This window comes from Acomys russatus, chromosome 32, assembly GCF_903995435.1.
Source record: "Acomys russatus chromosome 32, mAcoRus1.1, whole genome shotgun sequence".
NCBI classification, from domain to species: Eukaryota; Metazoa; Chordata; class Mammalia; order Rodentia; family Muridae; genus Acomys; species Acomys russatus.
The window spans coordinates 11,512,537-11,540,093 of NC_067168.1; the positions used below are offsets into that span (position 1 = coordinate 11,512,537).

The 27,557-nt window shown below is 40.5% G+C and overlaps 1 long non-coding RNA gene and 1 other non-coding gene across 2 annotated transcripts in view; one reads left to right on the forward strand and one right to left on the reverse strand.

Annotated features, from left to right (window-relative positions):
- Nucleotides 1-5,199: 5,199 nt before the first annotated feature.
- LOC127184127 (uncharacterized) overlaps nucleotides 5,200-27,557 on the reverse strand; it is a 67,237-nt gene continuing 44,879 nt past the window's right edge. The window contains exon 2 of the long non-coding RNA XR_007830101.1: nucleotides 5,200-5,385. This is a non-coding gene — a long non-coding RNA (uncharacterized LOC127184127). The remainder of the gene's footprint in view (nucleotides 5,386-27,557) is intronic.
- Nucleotides 10,900-11,004, forward strand: LOC127184493 (U6 spliceosomal RNA). The gene has a single exon (XR_007830136.1). It is a non-coding gene; the product is annotated as a U6 spliceosomal RNA (small nuclear RNA).

Below are 27,557 nucleotides of genomic sequence, written 5' to 3' on the forward strand. Positions count from 1 at the left end.
GTGTGGTGGCTCATACCTTTAACTCCAGTACTTGAGAGACAGGAGATCACTACAGGCTAAAAGCTAGCTTGGACTGCGTAGTAAATTCCAGGCCAGTCTGGACTACACAGTGAGACTTTGTCTCAAGAACAAAAACAACCAAACCAAACAACAACAACAACCCAACTGCCTCCCCCCCCCCCAAAAAAAAACAGAAACAAAAAAGCCCTACAAGTCAGTTTTGTTATTTACTTTAATTTTTGTTTTGTTTGATGTTTTCATCAGTCTGTTCCTAACAATGAGTCCGTTTTTGCTGAAGTTACAATATGAAGTTTTATTATATGAATGAATTTAAGAAGGGGGAAAACAGTAGAACACTGGAGAAAGTGTGTCTCAAACTAGGGAGGTAGAGCATCTATGTCATGTGGCCTATAAAAAGTTTATAAAGTTATTTCATGATAAAGATAATGTCTGCTGCCTTACATGAAAACATATTAAATATGACATACAGAGAATAAGAAAAAATATGTAAAATCTGAATCAGTAATATGTGTAAATTTGTATGAAAAGTATTGAAAAGCTATTTATACCAGATTAATTTACATCAGATAAGTAGGTTTCAAAGTTCATAAATCATTAATTTTTAGATTTTTTTGAAGGACCTTTGAGATCACTTGATTCAGATGCTCATTAATTTGCCAGATAACACATTCCATTTGTAGATTGATCCAAATAGTTGGGCGTTCTTCCTGAAATGAAACTCTGGGAGCCTGGAGTCATCCCTACTTCCGTCTTACAGCCAGCCCTTCATGCTTGAGTTCTAAAGCCATAGACTCGATCAAAGTCTTTTATTTTTTTAATTTAACCATACTGAACATGTACAGACCTTTGCCACAGTTCCGGATACACTCCAATATGACACCATTTACACCGCATACCATTTACATTGCATTAGCTCTTGTAAGCAATCTAAAGATCTCAACATAATAGCCGATGTGTACACGTTACATGTAAATATTGTCATGCTATGTAATGGATTTGAGCAAACAGATGTTGCTTCCATTGCTTAAAGAAAATGCCTAGTGTTTCCTAAATCTTTTTCTCACTGAGACCCCTAGCCTCTTCAGTCTCTTGACTCCGCCCACAGAGGTCCTGGAGGAGTCTGTATCCTTATAAGCCAGCAGTTCTCAACCTGTGGGTCAAGACCCCTTTGGGGGGTCACATTTCAAATACCCTGCATATCAGATAGTTACACTGTGTGTGTCACAACGGTAGCAAAATTACAGTAACGATGTAGCAAGGAAAACAATTTTATGGCTGGGGTCACCACAACATGAGGAACTATTTTAAAGGGTCCAGGCTGAGAACCACTGTGGTAAACTGAGTCACGCAGTACAGACCATGCCCTAAACTGTGCTCAGTTTGGCCCAGATCCCAGGTGACCATTTGCTCCTACAGTCTCTATACAGTGGAAGTTGAGCCTGAAACTTTGTAAAATTCCCCCCTAGAAACTTTACGCAGGAGCCACTGCTTAGAATGCTCTACCCCCATGTGAGTTTCTTCTCTTAAATCTTAGACCACAGCACAGGCTCTATAACGATCTGTGATTCAGCATCTGGCCTTTATATAAACTCTTACTAAGCCATGCCACAGTGTCGCACTTCATATCCCAGTCTGTCAAGCTCCATTTGAGCCACAACTCTATCCAGCAATATACTGCACCTTCTGTTCCCCCTCTCTCTCATACTGATTAATAAGGCTTCTCTGCGCAAAAAAACATTTAAAGGTCAAGAATTAGACATCAGTCTTTTGTTCCCCCATGTCCCAAACCTGTCTTTTTACAGAAGACTTTATCTCAACATGTTTCACTTGATTCCTGCCCCCCCCCCACACACACACACACACACTCATTCCTGTCTCTGTGAGGTAAACATGAAAGTGCTTATGAAGGAGCAATAAGGGTGAAGGTGAGAGGACGGAAGGACTCGACAGATCTCTATGCTTGAGTTCTAGCACGTGTCCTAGTCAGGCAGATGCCGAAGGCCGAGGGCAGAAGACAAACAGGAAACAGAGGAGACGTTTCCAAAAGAAAGAAGGCCCTAGAAAAAGGTAGAGCCTCTGGCGTCAGTCAGTGGCTCCACAGAACTGACAAGCAGGAAGTAAGCCGAGGGGCAAGCCAGGTTTCAACTTGGGAAGCCCTATAAACGTCACTCATGCATGACCCATTTCCTTATAATGAAGCGTCCGGAAAGATCCAGATGGGAACCAAGCTCCTGGGGAAATGGGACCGTACACATTGCTGTTACAGAGGGTTCTTCCGGGCCCCGCGGGCTCCACACCTAAAGGACGTGAACTGGTGACAGTAGCGTCGTCATCCCCACTGCAATAGTTTTGACTTGATGAGCGGATGCATTGTTTAGGGTTATTTACGATGTGTTATACATTTCAAACCAAACTATTGCTGATCATTCTAGAACTTCTTCCTTGCTCAACATTTCCTTCATTTATCACAAATTGAACCTGCTTTGCCCACAACTCTTCAGACACCACTTTACTCATTCCACACACTCTGAGCTTCTTCATGCTCCGTGCTATTCTGGGAACTTCACTGCAGTCTAACAGAATGGCACAGTTCCTATAGATTTCTATTCTGGAACTGGGTTCTATGCCTTTCAGAAGATACTCAGCTTGGAGAGTGGTGTCAGGATGTGAGGGTGAAGACAGTCGTTACCACAAAAGGTGCTGGCTGTTCGTGCATCACCACAGTGTCCAGCCCACTCTCACCCCCGTGCCTTTGAGCACATCTCTTCCTGTGGCACTTACCCTGTTCACTTATTCTTTTTCTTGAATTTGCAATAGTTCCCTTCAGTTTCCTTGCTTATGCTCACTCTTCTCCATCAAAAAAAAAATTTTTTTAAAGAACAAATTAAATCACAATTTAAAAAATCAAATCTCCCCCAACTCATTACTCTATGAAGCTATTTCAGATCTCCTAATGATAGCCACGGCCCGCCGAGTTTGTCTTTATCACCTTTCCCTTCCACTGCATCTCCTCTTCCAAAAACATTTCGTGTGAATGGAATTAGGAGTCCTTTGCCCATTCTGACTTCTCCAATCACCACCTCCTTCCCTTTGGAATGCTATTCTTTTTATGTGTTGTTTGGTTAGTATGTACTGAGCATGCACTTATCACACACTTGATGGATCCTTTTTCAGACCATGCCTTTATGGACAGTACAAAGATCAGCAAGGAAACAAAAAGAAATATTTTTAAAAGCAATTTGTCAATAGGAAGGTATCTAAGCCACGTAGAATGGCATGGTGTGGTCAGCGAAGCATGCATGGGTTAGGCTGGTTAGGTGAAAACATGGGAGGGCCCAAAGATACGGTGTTTAAAAAAGAAAGAGTGGCCAGTTAAGTATTGAGACAGGATGATGTGGCTCATGAGAAGGCTCTGAAAAAAATCCTGAGCCATTTAGTGGTTACCTTTTAGGAAGAACATTCTAGTGAGGTAAATAGGTGCCCAGAAACTAGGCAACCAGAGGAAGCAACTAAATTGTCCGAATAAAGATACCAATCTGCCTGTATTACACACATGGTACAAAGAAGACCCAACAAGCTCAAGTATTTAGGAAATAAAAAAATCTATAAAAAGAATGGGCCAGTAAAAAAAAAAAGGTGTATGTATGTGTGGTGTATATGCATATGTATGTAGTATGTGGGTTTGTATGTGTGTGTGTGTGGTGTTTGTGTGTATATGTATGTGGGGTGTGTGTGTGCTCTCCTGCACAGTTGAGCCTATACATGTGCATCCTCATGTGTAGGAGCTCAAGGTTGGCACTGGGAATCTCTTTCTAATTTTCTTCCACCTTACTCATTGAGGTGGGGTCTCTTAATTAAAGCCAGAGTTCTTGGATATGGCTGGTCTCTGGGGTGGGGGTTCCCCATCTCTAAGGCTGGCACCACAGGGAGACTTTATTTAAGCCACCTTGGCCAAAGTCTAGGATGCCTAGAGTTTACATGAGTTCTGAATATATAAACTCTGGCCCTCGGACTTGCCCAGGGAGCACTTAACCACTGAGCAATATTCCCATTAATCATTCTTGTGTGTTGAGAGAGTCTTGTTCTTCTAGGCATGCCATAGGTTGTTTTAACCTGTGCTTATCCTATTGCACTTAGAACAAATCAGAAATATTCCTCCACTCTGTGTTCAGTACCCTTAACGGAACTTATTTCTGTCTCCTTTGCCCATCTGTTTCCCCCCCCCCAGTGGAATTCATTGTATTCTTCTGAAAAATTGTCATTTTGCACTTCACTCATGATTAAGAGCACGTGGCATTTGTCTTTCTGAGTCTGGCTTACTTCACTTAACATAATGGCATTTAGTTCTATCCATGTCTCTGCATGTGACAGCACTTTAAAAATTTTTCATGGCTGAATAAAATAAGTCATGCCTTCTGTGTATTTTCATCTTCTGAAGGGCTTCTGGCCTGTGACTAGCTCCACAATGAACATGGGTATGCATGAACCCTTTTGGAAAAATTATATCATGTCCTTTGGATTTAAAGGAATGCTGGCTCACACAACAGTTCTACCTTTAGTTTTGGGGGAAACCTTTATATACTGATCTCAGTAATGATTGTACTAATTGATATTCCCACCAGCATTTGCACAAGGGCCCCTGTTTCTCTGCATTTTCAGTGGCTATTGTTATTTTTGTCTGGAGGAGACATCTGTTCCAATGGAAACAAGATGGCAGCTCATTGTGGTCTGATTTACATTCCACTGGTGATTAGCCAACAGAGCATGACATAAAGCTGAGAGCCAGTTTTTAAAGATACAGGTCCTCTTATTCATAATAGCCAGAACATGGAAACAGCCTAAGTGTCCCTCAGTAGAAGAATGGATAAAGAAACTGTGATACATTTACACTATGGAATACTACTCAGCTATTAAAAACAAGGATAAATGGATTGAACTAGAAATGATCATAATGAATGAGTTAACCCAGAAGCAGAAAGAGTTGAATGGTATATACTCACTTATATCTGCATACTAGCCCAAGGGGCATGTCCCATGAAAGTCTTCACTAACCAGGAAACTGGGACAGAGGGAGGACATCTTATTGGGACTCCAGATGAGAGAAGTATGGGAGAATGGCAAAGTTGAAGGATCCAAAGGATCCTAGAAACCTACAAGAAGAACATTATGATAGGCAGATTTGGGCCCAGGGGCCCCGCTCAAACTAAGGCACCAGCCAAGGACAACACAGGCAGTAAACTTCAAACCCCTACCCAGATCTAGCCAATGGACAGGACATTCTCCACAGTTGAGTGGAGAGTGGGGTCTGACTTTCACATGTACTCTGGTGCCTCATATTTGACCACATCCCCTGAATGGGGAGACCTGGTGGCACTCAGAGAAAAGATAGCAGGCTACCAAGAAGAGACTTGATACCCTATGAGTATATAAAGGGGGAGGAAGTCCCCTTTAGTCACAGTCATAGGGGAGGGGAGTAAGGGGAAAATGGGAGGGAGGGAGGAATGGGAGGATACAAGGGAAGGGATAACCATTGGGATGTAATATGAATAAATTAATAAAATAAAATTTTAAAAAAGATACAGGCTCTCCAAGAGGTCTCAGCCTCCCAAGCCTGTCCACATTTATATTACTGTCATAGACCACCATAGAACAAGAAGAAGAGGGGAAGGGGGAGGGGAGAAAGATAAAGGAGGGGAGGAAGAGGAGCAGCAGCATTAGCATCAGTCTTTACTTGTGTTCTCTATTCAATGAGTACAGTGTCTCACATTAATTAATGAATTAGTCAGCAAACGTTTATTGAGTGTCTACTACGTTCCAGAAATATTCTAGATGTTGGTGATTTCAACAGCAATGAAGTAATCAATGGCAGGAAAGGGGGCGCGGGGGGGGGGCCGGACACTGGCTTTCCTTCACTGTGTGTTCCTAGTGTCTTTGTAGAAAAGCAGTTGGTACTCCTAGGTAGGATGGCAGATAACGGCTGCCTCTGTGTGAGCCAGTCAAAGAGGCTGAATAAGTAGAAGTAGTGTCTATCCCACAGAGAAAAAGAAGAAGCTCATTAGAAACCCACGCAAGAAATGAAAGGATACCAAGAACAGCAAAGGGAACAAAAGGACTCCGGGGGCAAAGAGGAGAGCGCAGCGTCAGCCATGCAGCTCTCTGCTGTCCGAAGAAAACCGATCCTAAATGCCAACATCCTGTTTCGCACTGAGCTCTCAAAGCTCGCTTACCGAGCACCCTGGTCAAACTTACTGGGCTTCAGAAGAATTTTTTAAGTCATATGTGAGGGAAAGGAACTTGTAGAGAGGCTTGGGATGAAAGTGAGAGTGGGTGGAGGGTATAGTAATCAAAGTGGATATAAGTCTGTCCAAAATAATTTGCCAAAGTTATTTTTAAGGAAAGCTTTGCTTCAGGACAAATGTACAACCTTCTCAAGCCCCAATGCGGATGTGAGTTCGGATAAAACAGTGTTTTCTCCATCGGATGGCTCCGTGGCAGAGGGAAATCCCGTTTTGTCACACTCTGTGACGGAGGGCAGCAGACAGGCACCATCTTACAAGGGACTCTATTGTTAGAAGGAGAGCTAACTCAGGGACTGGGATCAGGAAACAACCACAGGTCAGGGGGCTTCAGTTTGGCTTGCCATAGCCCCTAGGCAATGGGAGGCCGTGAAAGACAGTGATTGTGAGTATGAGAGATAAAAGCAACAAGCAAAGCTTAAGGGTTCAGGGTAAGAGGTTGGGCTCAGGCTGAGAAATAAGCTGGTTACCAGGAACAGATCTCATCCACTGAGAGTAGCCTGTAGTTTTGAGAGGTCTTGAGCCTCAGGCCAGTAGATAGATGAAATTCTGAAGCCGGCTACCCGTCCTTCAGTGCTATTGTCCTGGAGTACTCTGACGCTCCAAGGGTGTACTTGACACTCAATGCAACTGCCCCCAGCAGGGTGATTGAATAGCAATGGCCATCCTCTGGTTATACTGTTCTCAGATATATTATTGCTTTCCACTCTCCCACCTCATTTAGGAGACAGCCCTTTCTTCCAGATAGAAAGTTAGTTGGCCCAGGGATGTGATCTGGGACGTCTGTGGAAGTTGATGGAATCTGCGCAGTTCACAGAAGGCAGAGGATATCCAATAGAGGGCCCTGGTAAAGAGAGCTCTGGTGGACATCATATTCTTGTCCAACACAGACTCAACCACTGCAAAACGATATGAAAGTTAGGTCCACAAGCTCATCATCTGATCCCTCCGACCATTCATGTAACTAGCAGCAGCTCCCCATCTACTTGTATAACTTAGCAGTCTCCAATTCTTAAGGACTCAGGAAGAACTACTCCAACACTCAGCTTTTTCTTTCTTTCCTTTCCCATGTGCTTACTTTCCAACTATAAATTTAATATGTTCTTAATGTCATTGTATTAAATTTTTTTTGTGTGTTTTCATTTGTTACTCTCTGTTATATATTTATCTAATTCTGTTTGTGCATTTTCTTTCCATTTTGGGGCTCTGTTTTTCCTCCCACCATTTGTGTTTACTCCTTTCCTCTTCTCTCTACATTTAATAGCATCTTGACTTAACCTAGATTTTTAAAAAACTTCTTGTTTTAATACTTAATGTCCCCTTTCTTACATTTATCTAATTTTGTTTTTTAAGTTTCTCATTATTGGGAAATAATTCTGTTTTGTTTTGTCTTGTTTTGGTTTTTTCCTTCTATTCCTATTAAGTGTTTTCTAATCTCTTGCTTTCTCATCTACAACATTGTTGTCCATTTCCTTTCTTTCCGCATTCATTGCATCTCCTCTACTTCTCTTCCCTTGTCTCTTTGCTTTAGCTCACTTAATTACTCTTTTTATACTTGCCTGAAGTAAATTTTAACTATATAGTATATTCTCCATTAATTTTACCATAGTCCTTGATGATGGGTTAGTGGCCATAATTGATCTTGTGTGTTTCTGGGTCTTTAGTGGCTTGATGTTGTCTCTCTTTCTTGACTCTCTTGTCTCTCTTGATATATCTTCCTTGCTTTCTTCAATCTGAACCTTCAAGAGTAGACTGCTCAGTAAGAACATTCCCTCTCTCTCCCCCCATAAAAATTGAGACTGTCTTAGTTAGAGTTACTACTGCTGGATGAAACACCGTGACTAAACGCAAGTTGAGGAGGAAAGGGTTTATTTGGCTTCCACGTCACTGTTGACAGGAACTCAAACAGGGCAGAAACCTGGAGGCAGAAGCTGCTGCAGAAGCCATAGAGGAGTGTTGCCTACTGATTTGCAACTCTTGCTTGCTCAGTCTACTTTCTTGTAGAACCCAGGACCACCAGCTCAGGGCGTCCCCACCCAGACTAGGCTGAGCTCTCCAACAACAATTGGGAATTAAGAAAACGCCCTTAACCTGGGGGAATGGCACACATCTATGACCTCAGCACTCTGGGATGCAAAGGCAGACAGCTCTGTGAGTTCAAGGCCAGCCTGATCTACAAAATGAATCCAGGCCAGCCAGGGCCACACAGAGAAACCCTGTCTCAAACAAGCAAACAAAACAAAACAACCAAAAAACAAAAACAAAAAAACAAGTGGGTGGGGTGTCCTCACAGTCTTGCCTTCAGCCTAACATTATGGAGGTAGTGTCTTAATTGAAGGTCCCTCCTCTTCGGTGACTGTAGCCTGTGTCAAGTTGACATAAAACTAGCCATCATAGAGACATTCAAGCATAGAGGTGTAAATCACAACATAGAGATGAAAAAGTTTTCCAAAAGTTATAGCTTTTAAACTACTGAACTCAAAGACAATAGGTAAAATGCCAGATGAGTGATCCAAAGATTTTTTTAATTAAAAAAAAAAGATCAATTACTTAAAAAAAGACCCACATAAACAGATTAATTAAATTCAGAATCCAACAGAGAAAATTAGCAACATAGAGAACAAAATCAATAAAATAAATGATAATATCAACAACATAAATAAAAAACTCACCAAAGAAATTGAGATCTTTGAGAAAAAATCATATTCAATAAGTAGAATTGTCAGAAATTGTAATGGTTTAAAAGAAAATGCCCCCCATAGGCCGCAGGGAGTGGCAGTATTAGAAGGTGAGGCCCTGTTGGAGTAGGTGTACCTTTGTTGGAGGTTAGTGACTAGGAGTCTTTGAGGTCTCCGAAGCTCAAGCCATCTGTCTTCCTGCTGCTTTCAGATCAAGATGGAGAACTCTCAGATCCTTCTCCAGCACCAGTCTGTCTGCACGCTGCCATGTTTCCTGCCATGACAACAATGGGCTAAACCTCTGAACTGTAAGCCAGTCCCAGTTACATGTTCTCTATTATAAGAGTTGCCGTGGTCATGGTGTCTCTTCACAGCAACAAAAACCTAACTATAACAGAAATTAATCAACATTTGACAATTAAATAAGCCAAACCAAAAAACCCACTGAAGAGCATTAAAATCAAGCAAATAGATGAAATATGACATGGCGCATAAGAACTCTAGTAAGTAATCAAGAGACCAAACCTAAAGAATCTGTGGGATGGAAGAGGAGCTGAGATTAGACATAAGGAATTTAATTAATAACCTTGTAGGAGAACATTGTCCAATCTAGAGAAAGAAGTACATATATAAATATGAATCATTTAAGGCTCTAAGTACACATGACTAGAGACATACACACACACACACACATATATATATATTTCCATCAAAATAATCTAAGATTGCTGGCAAAATAAGGAAATGTCAAGACAAGCACAAACTAAGACAGTTCATGACTACCAGGCTAGCTTTGCGGAAGGAATGTAGAGAAATAATATACACAGAGAATGAAGTAAGAGTCTCAATCATGAAACCATATAAAAGTAAAATTGTATAAGAGTAGTTGAATGAAGAAAGCAAAGAGGGAATTCTTCATGTCCAATGCAGTAAATCATCAAACACCTGATACATATTGATAAATGAGAAAGAAAGTAAGGAATAAGCATTAATCTGATTTTTTAAATGAGTAAATATCTCTCAATAATAACATTAAATGTAAATGACCTCAATTTACCAGAAAAGAAGTACAGACTAGCAGACTGGATTTAAAAACTAGATCTAATTGACTGTTGTTTATAAGAAACATACCTCACTAGGAAAGAGTCTTACATACTGAGAGCAAGGGCTAGAAAACCATTTATCAAATGAACAGAAACCAAAAACAAGTTGGCATAAATAACCTGCTATCTGATAAATAAGACTCTACTCAAAATTCATCAGATGAGATAAAGAAAACTACAATACTAATAAGCATAACAACTCAATTCATTGAAAGATATAATAATTGTAAATATGTACAAAATATTGAGTCTTCAAATTTCCTAAAACAAGCACAAATGGACAGTAAAGAGTGTGATATGCCCTGATATAACAATAATAAGTGATTTTAATACCCACTCTTATTTTTAGATAGATTATCAAAACTAAAAATCAACAAAGAAAGGCCAAAGTTAAATTATAGATCAAAGTGACTTAACAAATACCTATCCAACAGAATGTCTCATCCAATAAAAATAGAATACACTTTTCTCAGAATTTCATGGCATCTAAAATAGCCTATACTTCAGTCTACAAGTTATGTTTTACAAACTACAAAAGAATCAAAATAACACTGTGTCTTATCTGATTATAGTCAACAAATTAGCAGTCAATGGCAAGAAATACTATAAAAACTACACAACTGCATGGAGAATGAATCATTTTTGAATGTTCTTTGAAAAAGCCCAGAAAGTGAATTAAAGAGCTCCTAGAATCAAAATAAAATTAAAGCACAATTTACCAGGACCTTTGGGATACACTTAAGACTGTTCTTTAAGAAAAATTTATTGCTGTAAGCACTTACACAAAAAATCAGAAATAATGTTCATTTCAACAGCACATATACTAAAGTTTGAGTGATACATGAAAGATTAGTATGGTGCCTGTGCAAGGATGACACACACATTTATAAAGCATTCATATTTCTTTTTTAAAAAATTAGAAGAATCTTAGATAACATAAAAACGCACCTCAAGGTATTATAAGAAACAAAACTCTTGCAAACACAAAAGCAGCAGGCAGCAAGAAATGATAGTTAGAGAAGTAAATGAAAACAGAAACTAAAATAACAGTAAATAGACTCTACCAAAGAGCTATTTGGAGAGATAAATGGTTGACAACCCTCCACCCAAAAGAAAGAGAACAAGAACCAAATTTAATAAAATTCAAAATGAAAACAAGAATGTTTCTATAGATTCCAGCAAAATACAGAGAATCTTTAGGGGTTACTACAAAAAAAAATATATATATATATATATACATATAAATATACATATATATATATATTCCACACAACTGGAAAGTTTCAAAGAATGAAATGCTGTACCTTGGCCAATTTTACGTCAACTTCTTTATGTCAGATTTATCTAGGAAGAGGAACATCAATTGAGAAAATGTCTCTATCATACAGCCTATAGGCAGGTCTATGGGGCGTTTTCTTGATTAGTGACGGATATGGGAGGAGCCATCCCACTGGGGGCGGTGCCATGCCTGAGCAGGTAGTCCTGAGTTGTATAAGGAAATCTGGCAAAGCCGTGAGGATGAAGCCAGTGAGCCCCATTCCTCTACGGCTACTGCTTCAGTTCCTGCCATGACTTCATTCGATGATTAACTTGGAAGTGTAAGCCAAATAAATCCTTTCCTCTCCAAGCTGCTTTTGACCAGCGTCTTTAACACAGCAATAGATAAGTAACTAACACATCCTGGAAACACAAGATCTGTCAACGTTAAACCAGGAGGAGCAACTTCAAAAATCTGCATCAATAAGATTGAAGAAGTAACCATATGGATTCACTCCCGAATTTTATCAAACATTTAGAGTACAACTAATATCAGTGTTTCTAAGGAAGGATCATTACTAAACTCACTTTATGACACCAGTATTATCCTGATTTCAATCCAGGATAAGGACACAAGGGAGGAAAAGGTAGAGACTAGGTTCCCTAATAAACATATATGCAAGAACTGCTAGCAAAATTCTTGCAGACCAAATTGAAGAACACATTAGGAATATCATATGCCATGACCAAGCTTATTTAGTTCCAGTGATGCAAGGCTGGCTTAAAAAATCAATAAGTAGACATGTGTCCAGGAATCACAAGCATCTCCTTTGAGGAGATGTAGGATGTAGTCATGGCTACTTCTTACATCTTTGCATGATAAACTGATTAAAGCCCACAATAAGGAGATCAGCTAACTGAACAGCGGTTTCAGTGCTGGTCCTGGGTTTCCAGAGGATGCAACAATCTCTGCAGACTCCCCATGAATTCCCAGTCAACTAGTCCACAGGTTCTAGAAAGGTCTCTGGAAGAGTACAGTATCTTATGATAAAAGTCCTGAAGGAGGCTAGAAGTAAAGAAACAATACCTCAACATAGTAATGCCCTTTTGTGACATCCTGCAGCCAGCACTATAACAGTGGCCCCCCAAAAATGGATTTTAGAATATTACTTAGAACTGTTACTCTTATATTCATGAAGTCTAGGATCATTAGTTTTCTCTTTTGACTGTGGTTTCATCTGATTTTGGCATTAGAGTATAGCTGGATTCTTAAAAAGAGTTTGAAAGACTTCTATTTTTATTTTTTTCAATATTCTAAAACTAACTGGAACTAATTTTTATTAAAACATCTTATGAAATTTAGCAGTAAAGCCATTATATGATGAACTTCTGTAAGACAAAAGATCTTTATTGTTTCAAATTCTTACTCACTATTGGTTTGTTTATATTTAAATTCTCTACTACTTCTTTTCTATTAGGATATTTGTTTCCAGAAAATTATCCACTACTAAGAAAAATATTTAGCTTATTGCTTATTCATGTGCCTTTAAGATTTTGTATTTCTGTGTTATGAGCTGCAATGTGTCCTGTAGGCTTTCATATTTTTAAAACCTAGTTTATTTGGGGTTCCTTAATGCCTCTACTTCTCTTCCAACCCACCTACCCTATATAGGAAGGAAAAAAGTGGATGTAGACCTTTTTTTACTCAGTTCCTTGGAGAGATTCTACTCTTCGTCATCAAGATTCCAGACCCACACTTCAGCAAAAGCAGCCACAACTGCAGCAGCCAAAACCTTGAAATGTTCTCTGGAGCATTTCTCTCTAGGAGCATCCTGAAGTGAAGCAATTAACGGCCAAGTGATGCAAAGTCATGCAAAAGCACTTGATCTTCGTTATTTGGACTATTTATACTCTCCCATGGTCTGTACAGGATGTTTTTCAACTGGCAAAGATCATGCCCTCCCAAGGAGCAGTTCCCTTTCTAGTAGACAAAAATCATGATCTCTCTTACAAGTCTATTTCCAGCAGACAAACATCACACGCCCTCACACTAGGCAGTTTCACATCCCACACTTGGTATCAAAAGAAAAACAAAAACATATTTACATCCACTACAGTGTCCTTTTTAACCTTTTACTTTATTTACTTGGGATTTTTCTTTATTTATACTCCAATTTTTATTACTTTTTCTCGTACATTGTGCTTGGTTGGTTCTTGTTCTTTAAATTTTTTTTTTGAAGTACATAGGTAGGCTGCCTATTTGAGATATATTTTGTATATATATCTATTAATATAAAATTCCTTTCTACTACTGCTTTTTATTTTCGGGTGGTATATAGCCATTTGTTTCTAGAAAAAATATTTTTAATGATAGTCTGCCCATTTGGAAGCATGATATTCAATTTCCATGTATTTTGTGCTTTCCACTCATTTTATTTTTATTTTTTATTAATCTGATAAAAATACATGATATAATTTCAGTTCTTTAAAATGTGTTGAGTCTTGTTTGGTGGCCTAAGATGTAACCCTATCCTGAAGCATGTTCCTTGTCCTGAAGAAATGAGTGTGTGTTCTGCTACTTGGGATGGAACATTCTGCAAATGTCTATTAGTTCCATTTGTATTATAGTATGGCTCACCTCAGATATGTATCTGATTTTCTGCCTGGATACTTGGTCATATATATATAGTTTTAAATATGTGGGTGGTTCCATGTTAAATACACTATTTACAGCTATTATATCTACTTGCTAATTTATTATCAATATATAGTGACTTTCTGACTTTCAACAGGTTTGATTTAAAGTCCGCTTTTTCTGAATATAGCTACTCTTGCTCACTTTAATTTTCTGTTTTCATGATATACTTTTTTCAATTTTTCACATATGGTTCAGGTGTAATTTACCAGTGAGGTGTGTTTCTTGTTCACAGCAAATAGTTGTGTCTTGTGTTTTGGTGTGTGTGTGTGTGTCTATGTATTTTGTTTTGTGCATTTAATTCATAATTTACATTCAGTATTATTATTGATAAACATAAGCTTTCTCCTTTATATATGTTAATTGCATTCTGTTTGTTTTGTATATTTTTCTTTCATTTCACCTCCTTTAATATTTCTGTGATTTGGTGGTTTTTTGTTGTGCTAAGGTTTGACTCTTTCTGTTTTGTATATCTGCTTTTCCCAGTTTTGTGTAACTCATGTTCTATAACAGTTATATATAACATGTGTGAATCATAGTACACATGTGGAGTTCAGAGGATGACTTTCAGAATTTTTTTTTTCCTTCTACTGTAACTTCCTTGAATGAAACTCACGTCATCAGATTAGCACAGCATCTTAACATACCCTCCTTAGGTGTTATAAAGCTGAATTGATGGCAATAAATAATCTTATTATCTTTATTTGATAAAATAAATTTCACTTTCAATTTTTAAGGATAATTTTGCTGAACATAATATGCTATTTTTGTGGGGAGACTCGTGTGTTAGGGTGCACATACATAGGAGACAAAGTTGGGTGTCAGATCTCTTGAAACTGAAATTACAAGCATTTGAGGAATACCAATAGTACAGGGATCTAAATTATGGACCTTGTGATGTATATAGCAAGTACCCTTAACCAATGAGCAATCTCTTCAGCGTGTGTGTGTGTGTGTGTGTGTGTGTGTGTGTGTGTGTGTGTGTGTTTTCACAAGATCCACTGTATGCCTAATAACCCTTCTCTTACATGTGATTTGACAGTTTCTCTTCCTTTTTTGAGGGGCTTCTACTTAAACTTTTGACTATCATATGCTTTGGTGAAGGTTTGTTTGGGTCTACTTGGAGGCTTTTGAGATGCTTGACTCCACCTGCCCATGTCCCCAAAGATTTCAGAAATTTATAAGAACACTTTTCAGATGTCATTACAAATTGGAATTTTCATAGTATAAAAAATTATTTGCTGAATTATATTCTAAAGTTTTACAAGCTTTATTCATGTTTCTTATAAAAGGTTATTTTATTTTTCCTTCCCATTTTTGCCTTAATGAATTCATTCAACAAGTTGTAGTTCCTTAAGAAGAAAAACAAAATAGAGAATTTCCATGACAACTAAGGTGCAGAAATTCTTTTGTCCACTTTTTCTAGCTTTTAGTAAAGTTTTCTGTTATATTTTTCACCTTAAAGGTCTTGTTATTACTTTATTAATTTATGTGTATTTGTGCTTTGCCTGCGTGTGTGACTGTGCACTATGTGCATGCAGTGCCTGCAGAGACCAGTACATTGTGTAAAAGTCTCCTGGAACTCGAGTTATAAATAGTAATGAGCCACACATGGATGCTAGGAATTGAAGCCGGACCCTCTGGAAGAACAGCGAGCACTCTTACCCAGTAAACCACCTCTCCAGCTCCCTGTTATGTCTCTCATTTATTGATTGACATACATTAGTTCCGAGACATCATATTGGATCTATCTTATTTTATTTTATTTTTGTAATGCCTATCTCTTTTGTTCATTTTTCTATTATTTTAATTTCTTTTTATTATTTTTCTCCATTCCCTTGAACCTTACTTCATTTCCTTAGGACCACTATTTTTAACTTATTCTCCAGGCATTTCATAGACTACCTTTAACTTCCTGTCTCTTTTTGAAGAGTTACTTCCTCCTGAGGCATGGATTTAAGCTGCACAGGGTTGATCCCTGATGCCACTGCTCCTTATAGACACATAGGCTACATCGTGGTGGTGTGATGGATGGAAAGAGCTATCCTCAGATCCCTTAGGGCAAGCGCAGTTGGTGTCCAAGGTTTTAGCACCAGAAGCCACAGTTCTGTCAGCACAGGATATGAAGAAGACCTCGCCCAGCACTTTCAGGATGAATGTTGGATTTAAGATGGTTAGGCACAAAGGGTGTCTTCCTTCATTTCCACAGAGAGAGTGAAATTGGTTCCGGGAGTTGTAGAGCTGCTAGCTTTTTCCACTGACCTAGGGAATCCAGATGATTCCTTCTCCTTGTTTCAGGGAACAAATAAAAGTAACTCTAGGCTGCTGGACACCAATAGTTGTGCAGTCTGAAGTCCATGGTTTTCTGAGATGTTGCCATGGCATGTACAGGTAGGTGGCATGTTGGTTAATAGAAGTAGCAGCTATGTTTCTTGTGATATAAGATGTGATAAAGACCTTCTCTGGGTCTGTGGGAAGAGCATGGGGAGTTTGAAGCTTTTAGTTTTAGTATATGTGGTCTTGAACATGCAGCTCATGGGTAGCAATGTCCCATAGGTCAGAGTGGAATAAATTCTGGAAGTGATGAGTCTTGTGGCATTGGCAGTCATACTCCTGGGCACAAATGATATGAGCAAGCTCCTTCCCTAGTCTCCAGGGAGAAGATGGAGTGCTGTCAAGGTTTTCGTGCTAACAGGCACAGTCCCTAGGCCATCACCCCACCAGTAAAATACAAGGGTTCAGGGTTGAAGCCACTGAGAAATCTAGTGTGATTACAGTTGCTGGAAAGGAGACTTTCCCTAGATACTGCTAGATGAATGAAGGTGTTCGTGAGGCTCAGAGTCAAGCTCAATCCGTGTTCCTGGAGTTCTGAAAGCAGCCAGAACCTTTTCTAGCTCTGGATGTGCAAGCTTGGTGTGATTGACATCTTCCAAGAAATAGCTCCAGGCTTCAGGCAGTGAGCATTGCTAGGGAGGTTCAGAGAGGACTTCACTGAGTTCGTAATGTCTAAAATGCTGGAAAAGATGCCCTGAATGACTATGTTTCTGCTTCTGGAAATACGTGCCCAACAATAGGGGAATGTCTCATTTTCTGGGAGCTTAGATTCTTGGTAGAGGAATCTGAGGCTAAGAAGTTAGATACTGGGCATCCTATGAGGCGCCCAAAGGGCTGACATGAGGAATTAATATTGAACTCACCAGATAATGGAAATTTATTGTTTTGTTACATCTTTGGAACATAATGGTATTTTTATTTGTTTGTTTATAAAATGTAAGTTTATTGCCTTTTCTTGATATATAAAAAGGCAATTCAGTAAGACGTTACTGTAAAAGACACATTTTGGATCAATAGTTTCTGACAGAAAAGTGAGGCAAATCTCTAAGAACAATGATATGGAGCTATTTGCATCCACCGTATTGTACATTTGGGCACTGGAATCTTTGGGACTTCCCTTTATTTTAAATTAGATTAAAAACTTCAGAGAATCAACCTATTGATATGTTTCTGTTAGCTTAGATGAAAAAAAAACAAAATAAAATCTTTTATAAATTGCCAAAATTCAGCAAATTAACAGATTGTATAAGGCACAACAAATTCAAAAACAAAATTTTATACAATTTACCCAGATAGTCTTGATGAATTTCTGAATGATAATACTACAAGTACGGGGAAGGGGGGAGGTCTCTCAAATACAGGTTATCTGTTTCTAGAATAAGATGATGGCCCTAAGCATATTGTTTGTGTTTCTAAACAAAAAACAGTGAACTATTAAATTTAAATTTTACATCAAGTTACAAAAGCAAATCCTCATTTGAAGAGTGTCAAAGCACAACCTCACCCATTGGTGTTACCAAATAGAGAATTGTGTGTATTGTTCTGATGACTTATCTTAACTACTAATATTGTGGATTCACTTCTGCACTGTCTTGGCAGTGGACAATATAGTCCAAGTACTGGGCTGGTAATCTATGCTAACTTCCTTCTGCGTAGATTGGAAACCTAGTAAGCTTTCAAGTTTGGCCAACCTTATGAGGGGAAGGGAAGAAAGGCTCCATGGTTTCAGAGAATCAATAGTGCCCTCTAAAGGAAATTCATGTGATGTACATCCAATATCCAGGTTTAACTCAGCCACAATGCTGCTTAGTTGTAATTTATGACATAGATGTAAAGTTACAGAAGGAATTCAAGATAACTCTTATCACGGATATCAAGGAGCTATCAATACCAATCTTGGATTGCATGGTAGAGCCATTTTGGCTTTACTTATTTCTGTTCAGTATGAACTACACCATCTTTGTGGAAAGGTCCCAGAGAGATGGGGGTGGAATGATTTCTTAGTAGAAAATTAGACATCCCATTTGATGGGCCATGAGAAATAGCAAGTACCCGTACATGTCTTGGGAAAATGTGCTTCCTTGAAGGGAAAAATGTGTAGTGCTGGCAAAGCCTTGTCAGTTTTTTTCCAGGGCAAACTGAACAACAGTGTCCTGGGAAAAATAGTCAAATGGGCTGAATTATACAGAGGCTAGCACAAGAATGTGTGACTAACGATATGAAAATTAAAAGTTAAAAGTGATGTGAAATTTTATGAAGTTGTTCATCCATCTGATGTTGTCGTCTATTCTTGTATTTTCTCCATTCAGCATGATATGCAGATGATATTCAAAACTTACTCAATAATGTTGTAAAAAATATGAGGTAAAACTTTCCAGGGTAGGTACCTGAGAGTAGTGACTCCTTAGAGATTTACATCAGTGAATGCAGGCAAGTGTTAGCGCTATAAATAAATGTTCCAGCAGTTAGTGTCACAATGGGATGGCAAGAAATGAATACCGTTTTGTTTCTTCTGTGCCAAACCCGTACATATAGAATATTATGACTGTTCTTGAGACTTCCGTGGAGTGCAAGTCCACGGTCCTGGAAGATGGCTCGGATGGCATCAGCTGCTTAAGTATGCGAACCTGAGTTTAGATGCCCAGAGTTCATGAGAAGCTGGGCACCCTAGTGCACATCTGTAATCCCAAGATGCCTGCATGACGTGGGAGATGGAGTTACAGGAGAATTCTTGGAAGTTCACAGTCCAGTTAGGCTAACGTGTGCCATAATAAACAAGATAGCCTTCTCAAACAAGGAAGGAGCACTGATACCCCATGGCATGCAAGCACCTGCATTCACTCTCACACACATGCACCCGCATTCACTCACACACACATGCACCCGCATTCACTCACACACACATGCACCTGCATTCACTCACACACACGCGCACCTGCATTCACTCTCACACACATGCAACTGCATTCACTCACACACACATGCACCTGCATTCACTCTCACACACATGCACCTGTATTCACTCTCACACACATGCACCTGCATTCACTCACACACGTGCACCTGCATTCACTCACACACACATGCACCTGTATTCACTTTCACACACATGCACCTGCATTCACTCACACACACGTGCACCTGCATTCACTCTCACACACATGCACACGCACGCACACACGTAGACAAGACATTTTACAAAGTAATTGAAATCCAGACCTATTAGGCAATAGAAAGAAGTTAGGTTGGCACTCGGCACACACATCTCTGCTGTGCTCGGCATTCTTTTCCGGGACAGTTCCTTGTGAGGTCAAAGAGCATTCATAACAACAGAGAGAGAAAATCTTCACCTAAAACCTGAACAGGATTATGTGAGAGATTAACTTTCCATTCATCAGCTTCTTACCGATTGGAGGAATGTTAAATCACTCAGAGCTATATTAGGTTAAATATTAATGGAAACAAAAAAAATCTTGTTCCTCAGATTTGGGGATCATCAAGGTTACAAGGCACATTTCTGCAGAAGCAGCTGTTGTTCCTAAAGCAAGCTGGTCACTGTGCCACGTTACTTAGATACGACACTTTGTTCTGATGAAATCTGAGAAATTAAGGCAAAGAGAGCCATATTTAGCAGCCTCCTCAAAACAAGACCAAGCTAGAAGGCATGTCACCAGAGCAGCAGAGATGGGGGGAATCTGCTTAGAGTGGAGGTCCCTGACACCCCACGAACTCACGTCAACCGCAAGCCTCCAGGGATGCACTTTGAAAATCACAAGTTAGAATTAAAGGGGACCTTAGCTGTTCCTTTAGGTTTTCCTTTTGTCCGTTTATACAAAAGACAGGTTTCAGTCAGTACACATCCTCAAGTCTCCAGGGTGGCATGTGACACTAAGTCCCTCCTCCTGTCATCTAGTCTTTTTAAGTAAGAGGCTGCTTGAAGTAGATGCCGAAGATATGCTTCTGAGGAGTCTGCTACCATTGCAACCAGTCTCATAGCTACTTGGGCAGGAGTTGTCCCGGACTGTGGTCCTCCCCTTGAAGAGTGGGTCATAGGCAGTCTTCTCTTAGAAATAGAGTTATTGAGACTGAACTTAAATGAACACAAATGTCTTCCTGAGCCAAAGTCCTGCTCAGGAAAAAATGGGTTTTGATGGACCTTGTAGTATATATCAGACTGTAGACAAGTACACAAGCAAATAGCCTGGGCAAGAAAAGACCTCAGTATAACTGGGTATCAGGAAAACCATCTCTCTGCCTTCAGTGTCTTGGCACCTACAACATGTGAACCTTCACGGTGGTTCAGGAGCTCCTGTGGATTCTCAGAAGGGGTACTAATGTCACAGTCCAGTTCTGCCTGTCCCATGAGGTAGGCTTAATTGGTACTGTGTGGTCATCAGTGTGTGAGCACATACATGACAGTGTATGTATCTTTTCAGGGCAGCCTGGGGGAGTCTCACTAGTGTCCCTTAGATGGTAGGGAAGTGAAGAGAAAGGTAACCTAGGTCTGAGGACACTTGCTATCTGAAATTTGCAGCCTTTTCTTTGTCTCACTTATCTTTATGGTCCTTTGATCCTTAGGGCCTTTTATCAAGTATCAAGGGGGTACTGTAATAAAATAACAGTGCACCTGGCTGGAGATTGAAAGTGCTTACTCTTTCATAGGTCTTCCTGGAGATAATATCTTAAGATGGTCACTGTCTTGGTAAGAGATTTAGGCTAGCAAGGTAAGAATCTTCTGGTGGCTTTTAGGAATGTTGCTAAGTAAATGGTAACATGTGCACCTTTCCAGATGCCTCCTGTCTATGGCTATATCATCCTGAATATGTCCAGAAACATAGCAAAGGAGTCATTGTCACTGTTTCAGGAAACTGCCCAAGGTGACAGGGCTCTGTTTCCCTGGTCAGGACAAGGGTAGAGGAACTGGCTCTTGGCTACAGCAATCAGCTAAAGGAAAGTACGTGTACTTATGTACATGGCGTGGCAGATCTTTCCGTTATTCAGCTATGGAGTCATCTAGATGTCTCTTGTGAACAAAGAAGCAATTAGCCTCACACATTTCACCTCTACTGGATTTCAGTGACATGTTGATGACCAGAACAAAAGGAACCACAAGGAGGGTTGGAAGTACTGTAAGACAGGACAAATAGAAAGCATCAACACGATTTCATTGTTGGAAAGACACACACACACACACACACACACACACACACACACACACACACACGGAGCTAAGTTTGGATCCCCAGCACCCACATAAAACAGGGTAGGGCAGTGCTGTCTGGCCCAGCAGGGGCAGGGGGATCTTCAGAGCACCAGGGCAACCAATATGGCCCAATGGTGAGTTTTGGATTCGCTAAGACATTCAATCTCAAAAAATACAGGTGGGAGCAAACAGAAACTGGATGGGTGGGGAGGTGGGGAGAATCTGGGAGGAGATGGAAGAGCAGAAACTGGGATCAGATCACATTGTATACATTTTCAGTTAAAAATAAAAACAAAGGTGTAGAGTGTTAAATAAAGGGAAGAAGAGTAGTGGCTGTTCTGGAAAGGAAGTGGATAGAGATCCCTTTCACATGTGGGTTTATCAGAATGGACATATGGCAAGGCCTCGTCATAACCCTGAGGTTGGAGATAGGACCTCAGACAGAAACAGTACACTATATTGGCATGTAAACATGATGGGACACTAAGAGAAAGGAGGGTTTCTCTAAAGCCTGGGAAGAAGCTTAAGAGTGAAGAGGAAGAGAGAGAGAGAGAGAGAGAGAGAGAGAGAGAGAGAAACAGCCCCTGTGAGGAGGATGGAAGAGGGAGGTCAGAGCAGTCTTCAAAGCACACCTCTGAGCCAATCCCCCAAACAGAGGAAAGATCTTACACTGTATAACCCTTTAAGGGTGGCAGGAAGTTTCACATCTGGTGACTTAGTTCAGAAAAGTGATAAAGACCACGGAGGAGTCAGGTGTCATAAATTGAGACTTGTCAGGTCATTGAATCTACTGCTTCCTAACTCTCTGCGAAGGTGGCAGGGGGTGAGGGTGGATGGAAAGCACAGCCTGATTTATCATGTGAGTTCTGACCTAAAGGTGCAGGCCCATCTTCCAACAGAGAATGATAAAGGACAATATCAAATATTGACCTCTGGCCTTTGCATACACATAGTGCACCAGTATGATACGCGCGCGCACACACACACACACACACACACACACACACACACACACACACACATACACACATCCGACACACACACACACAGGTACACACACAATATGGACACACACACACACATACGAAGGGGGAAAGGAAGGAAGGAAGGGATTGAGGGAGGGAGGGAGGGAGGGAAAGAGAGTATGTCAGTCCACTGAATAAGATTCTGCTGAAATGAGCACAGAGCATACGTGGTTAAGAACAGCTTCCTAGATCTCCTGATACTCAGAGAGAAAGCAAATCCTGAAGATTATTTTTAGGGTCTTACCCATTTCAGCACTGGTCTCTGTGGGTAGAGGTACAACCAAAATGCACCAAGTTCACTCCTTGGTGGATGCAAAGCTCACAGGGGCATCGAGAAAATAGCAGGGCAAGGAAAAGCTCATTGCTTTCAGCAAGTAAGGGGAGCACCAGACATCATCCCGAAGCACAGCATCCCTGAACAGAGGAGGCAGGGCTCTGTCACCAAGAACACTCACAGACATGAGGGTAAGAAGTCCTATCAGCACACACATGCTCTCTCTCTCTCACTCTCTCTCTCTCTCTCTCTCTCTCTCTCTCTCTCTCTCTCTCTCTCTCTCTTTCTATCTTCACAATGCTATTTAAGTTCACACATTCAGTGTTCAAATAATTGGCTGACTTGGATGTCTAGAGGGTATAGAAGAATTTAATGTTTTAATGAGCAAAGTTTATTGTAGGTCTCCCACAATAGGAGGGGTTCGGGCTGGCCCCTTGTACAGTTCTCTGGTCATCCTTATTGGAAGGAGGAACACTTCAAAGCATGCTAGTAGTCATTAGCAAAGAGCAGCAGAGTTGCTACTTGAGTGACAATTGGTGCAATCTCGTCTGCAGTTGCTTCTTCAGGCCGTTAACTGTCACTACCACCCTGGTGGGGAAAAGGGCTAAGGATGGAAAAGCTGATGGCTCCTGAGAGGAGGTTTGAATATCCTGGATTCGGGTGGATGGTAAACCCTAGACCCTGGGAAGTGGCGCCCAGGTTCTACTAGAGGAGTCACCCCCATAGACTGAGTGTCCATCCAGGACACCATCCTGAGCACAGAGGACCTGAGCCCTGAGACTGACATGTGGACAGAGGTTTGTTTTGACTAGGATTCTGCAGGACGTCTTGCTCCCATTTGGGATATTTTTCTACTAAAGACCAAAACTGTAGAGAAGGCAAAATATATTTTCTGGTTGCTGGGTGGACAATTCCTGTGTTCCACATTTGGAGTGGCAGTTACTTTCTAACTGGGCCTCCTGGGCCTTGAATTGTAGCTGTCTGTGATGATGGCTTCCTGGAGTTTGTTGGCCTCCTAAGTTGGCAGAGAGGGTAGCTCAGCCCACTGGGGTTCCAGAAACCATTTCTTTAAGCGCACTCTACAAAGTCCACCCGAATCCACGAGCTCCAGGGCTCCATCATCAAATTCTTTCTGTGTAAAGTGTTGAGAGTGACTTCTGTTTCACACATCAAACTCTGAAACAGAGTACCAAACGAGAGGCCTGTCATCAATGAATCCCAAGGATGCTTTCGTTTTCCTCACAGATGAAATCTAAGCAAACATACAAGTTACTAAAGGAAGGAAGTGTGAGCACCATTGTTTTCTGTAACGTTGAATGACAAGAGGATTGGAGTGGCTCAAGTTTGGGGAGTGATGGATGTCTCTGAGAGTCACAGTCCGTAATTATATAACACAGAATCACAGACGCTCCCAGTAAGGAAGTGTGTTTAGTGTTGTTTACCCTACGGTTTGCCAAATTGTTTCAGACTGGCAGCCAGTATTTGACAAATGTTAGTCTATTTAGGTTTGAGGGGGAAAGTATACTGTCAATATAAATTGCTTAGAAAACACACGACACTCCAAAAACAATCAAAAGTTTAAAAGAAGACAGTATAGGATAAAATTCTATAAGCAATAAAACCAGTACGGTTCATCTTAAACCTGGTTGTTAATATAGTTATTAGGATTATGGATGTGAGGCAAAAGTATTGAAAGATAAAATATAGTAAAAAAAACAAAAACTTTACATTTTGTAACACTTTGGGCTGGGGAGATGGTCCAGTTGTTAAACTGCTTGGGATGCAAGCATGGTGACCTGACTTGACTCCTAGAACCTGCATAAAAACATCAGTCAAGGTGGTGCACACTTAAAATCCCAGCCCAACGAAATGGAGTCAAGAACAAGCCTGGAGTTCGCTGTCCACCCTCGCCTCGTTGGTGAATTCCATGCCAGTGAGACACCCTATCTCAAAGGATGTGGACGGTACTTCTGAAGATGACAGACACCATAGTTTGTCTTCCAGCTCCAAATACTTGTGTACACGCATGTACATGTACCCGTACACATGAACATACACCATGTACACACATACACAAACACACACAAAAGAAAATACCAAATCAATAATTTTCAGATCACGAGAAGAAAACCCAAACAGCAGCAATAAATTAAGAAACTGATAGTTATTGTTGAATAAAAGCCAGGAGCGAAAACTGTAAGTGTGAAAAACAAGAGCACTTACACTGGATATTTATTTATTTATTTATTTTACTTTTTGAGACAGGGTTTCTCTGTTTAGCCCTGGCTGTCCTAGAACTCACTCTGTAGATCAGGCTGGCTTTGAACTCACAGAGATTTCACTTGCCAAGTACTGGAATGAAAGGCATTTGCTACCAACACTAGGCCACTGGATTTTGAAAAAAAGAAAGAAAGAAAGAAAGAAAGAAAGAAAGAAAGAAAGAAAGAAAGAAATGCAAGTAAATGCTCTTAAATTTACAGAAAGTGTAAATCGAGGCCCAAAATAGAGGAGAGATGCAAACCAGCTGTGGTGGTTTGAATGTGCTTGGCGCGTGAGAAGTGGCACTATTAGGAGGTGTGGCTTTATTCGAGGAGGTGTGGCCTTGTTAGAGAAAGTGTATCACTGTGGAGGCGGGGCTCTAGTGTGGTCCAAAGTCTCCTTCTGGATGCCTGTGGATCAAGATGTGGAATTCTTGGCTCTTCCAGCACCATGTCTGGCAGGATGCTGCCATGCTTCCCACCATGACGATACTGGACTAAACCTCTGAAACTGTAAGCCAGCCCCAATTAAATATCGTTCTTTCTAAGAGTTGCCTTGGTTATAGTGTCTCTTCACAGCAATGGACACCCTAAGACACCAGCCAAGCAGGGAATCTGGTTGCCAGCACTAAAAACAAATCGGAAGTTTTCGTGTTGGTAAAATGTACACAGTCATTGCAAGGAGAAAGGTAGACTCCTTCCACCTAGAAGCTCTCAGCATAGACTCCAGAATTGTTGAGTTTGCACTGGTGGGCATGCCTTGCCTCAGGATCAGTGGGACAGGCAAGCATTACTGCGCGCGCCATCATGGACTGCATCCTTTGTCACATTCTTAGAGCCACCTACTGGAGTAAAAAAAACATGAGTTGTGTGTGGAAACTCCTGCATTGCACCAATTAGTGCTGGGTTTGAAGGAAGCCCTTGCTACCCTCACTTCTCAAATGACCAGTCAAATAGCTTGCTGTGGCTCTGCTTTCAATATATCTTCCCTAGCATGTGCTCCTAATAGTGTTATTGCTCTCCTCTGGCTATTTAGAAATTCTAGGGTCAGGGCATTTGCCCAGCCAGGCATTGCATTCATGACTAGTTAAAGTGCATGAACAGTAGAGGGTCTATCTTTTGCGTTCAATGAAGCTTGTATTTCGTCCCCGTCTGGTGTCTAAGTATCTCTCTCAAATGGTTTATGAGCTGGGGGGGTGGGGTGGGGTGAAGAAGGTAACATTTCTCCAGATGCCAAAACGGGAGTCACTAACTTCAATGAAAATACGTTAAAGCAATGTATTTCTTTATAAGAAGAAATGGACAAAAATCACTTTATAAAAGAGAGACTTACCAGACACCTTTGGTCACAGCACTCAGGGGGCAGAGGCAGGTGGATCTCTATGAGTTTGAGGCCAGCATGATTTATGTAGTGAGTTTCAACCAGAGCTACATAGTGAGACCCTAGGGAACATTATCAGTCCCTAACTCAGAGGTACAAAGAAGAAAACTGAATATAGAAGATTTGAACAAACAATAATTTAAATGACTATAATGTTGAAATTTGTGCTCTACAAAGCACATATATTCACAAAAAACCTACAATTAGATAATGTTAAGTCTTAAAATAGAACCTCTATAAATTCCCTCAAGTGACTATTCTGTCATATATATAAAACAGTAAAAATAAAACTGAAAATTAAGTCTACAATAGCAGTAAACCACAAGTTAAAATTAATCAGAAATAACAAATAACCCTAATCCTCTAGTCAAAGACAGAATTTAAGCCAGAGTTTTTTTTTGGGGGGGGGCAGGGCGGTTACACTGTGTCCGATGCCTCTTGTATACCATCTCATATCCCCTCCCTGTCGCCTGACTCCAGCTGCCCTCTGGGTGGCATGTCCTTCCATGTAGACTTCAGCCTGTTTCTGTGGGTAACAAACAACCCAGCAGAGTTGTGAGTCATACTCAGTGCTCACACATTCTCAACCTATAAGGAGTGAGAAGGCAAATGCCCTGGACCAATCAGGATGGTGGTTCTTGGAGAGAAGACTTCGCTTTGTCAATCCAGGAACCATTTAATACAGTCTTTAGAATATCCCTACAACACCCAGGACCATTTGAGTGCAAGAGTATTGATTCACTAATGCATGTGTGTGTTGGAGCTGCCTTTTTCCATCTCATCCTCCATGGTCTCTTGTCCCTACTTTCTTTCTTTCTTTCTTTCTTTTTTTTTAATATTTATTTATTTATTTATTTATATAGTATACACCTGCACACCAGAAGAGGGCACCAGATCTCATTATAGATAGTTGTGAGCCACCATATGGTTGCTGGGAATTGAACTCAGAATCTCTGGAAGAGCAGTCAGTGCTCTTAACCTCTGAGCCATCTCTCCAGCCCTGTCCCTACTTTCTGCAAGCCCTTTCCAAAT